This window comes from Mandrillus leucophaeus, unplaced genomic scaffold (assembly GCF_000951045.1).
Source record: "Mandrillus leucophaeus isolate KB7577 unplaced genomic scaffold, Mleu.le_1.0 Scaffold939, whole genome shotgun sequence".
Lineage (NCBI taxonomy): Eukaryota > Metazoa > Chordata > Mammalia > Primates > Cercopithecidae > Mandrillus > Mandrillus leucophaeus.
The window spans coordinates 355,521-357,124 of record NW_012110241.1 but is presented as its reverse complement, the minus strand read 5'-3'; positions in this window follow the sequence as shown (position 1 = coordinate 357,124).

Below are 1,604 nucleotides of genomic sequence, written 5' to 3'. Positions count from 1 at the left end.
GGCAAATTGATTCATTGTGACTGGATCACTTCTTCCAAAGACTTCTTGTCTTTATTTTGTTCCATGCCTACCTTTTAGCCATAATACAACAGAATCAAATATTGGCCACTGGGGAAAAAAAATTCAAAGAAAGAAAGAATGTGAACAGAACTTGTGACCATGAAGATGAAATGTTTTACCACAAAGCTTTCTAAAACAGAAGAGTGTAAAAGGGTATTCAAAGTCAATTTCCTCAATGAGGCTTTGCAGAAAATGGGGAAACTAGAGAAAAAAAATGGCAGGACACTCTACGGGTGATTTTAGATGTTCCTATGCTTTATGGAAAAAAAAATACTTTACCTTTTAAAGAATCACACAGAAGTATTAGAAACCAAAACTCTGGAATGTTTCCAAATTTAGTTGAACCTCTATGTAGTTATGTCTATATAGCTAGTCATGAAGTTGATGATTTTTTAAAACTCCGTGCCTTGTGTAATAAAATACACAATGAATACTCAATGCTCATAGGAAAACATATTAGACCTTGTGAAAGGAAAATCAACCTTGGGGACCCAAAATCACTAAGCTAAAAGGAAAAGTCAAGCTGGGGTTGCTGGGGGCAAACCCGCCTTCCATTCTGTCCAAAGTCACCCATCTGCTCACCGAGAGAAATGCGTATCTGAGTGCCTCATCGGGAAAGGGTAACCAGCAACTCAAAAGAATGAAACCATTTGTCTCTTACCTACCTAAGACCTGGAAGCTCCCTGTCTGGCCTTCTCTTCAAGTTGTTTCACCTTTTGTCCGGAGCTGCGCGCCCCGGCCATAGCAAATAATAATTAATGATTAAACGCCCGAGCTCTATTCCTTTCCACCTTCTACCTCCTCCCTAGATTTGTTGTTTCTCTTTTGTATCAATACCTCATAAAAGATGGCGCTCTTCCTGCTTTTCTTCACCTGTTTTTCCCCCGCGCGCGGCGAAAATTGTTACTTTGTAGCACAGGCACCATCCTGCGCCCGGGAAAATTACCAACTGACAGCGCAGGTGCAACATGACCTCCGACCAGAGAAACCAATACCTACCTAGCCACACCCTCCGCGATGAGATCATCTCCGCCTCTGGCCCAACCCCTTCCCCTCCAAGTGTATATAAGGCATTGCATTACCGCCATTAAACAAGACTTGATCAGAGCACTGTCTTGTCTCCATTTCTCGTGTCTCTTGTCCCCAAATTCCCACTCCCTCCTCCAGGGCCTGCTTCGACGATCCCGCAGGCCGGGATAACCTTTCTGGACTGAACCAAGGTACATCTTTCACATACTGATTGATGTTTCATGTCTCCCTAAAGTGTGTAAAACCAAGCTGGGCCCCGACCACCTTGGGCCCATGTTGTCGGGACCTCCTGCGGAGGCATCATGGGGGCATCCTCAAACTTGGCAAAATGAACTTTCTAAAAAATCTCAGACCAGTCTCAGATTTTCAGGGTTCACACATGTAATGTACGATATCAATGTTTATAAAACAGATATTATTCTATATACTATTAAAAATATGCTGCCAATTAACCTTAGACTTTCTCAACAAAATAAAAAATGTTGATGAGGTACAAATAATATATTTAAACTTAA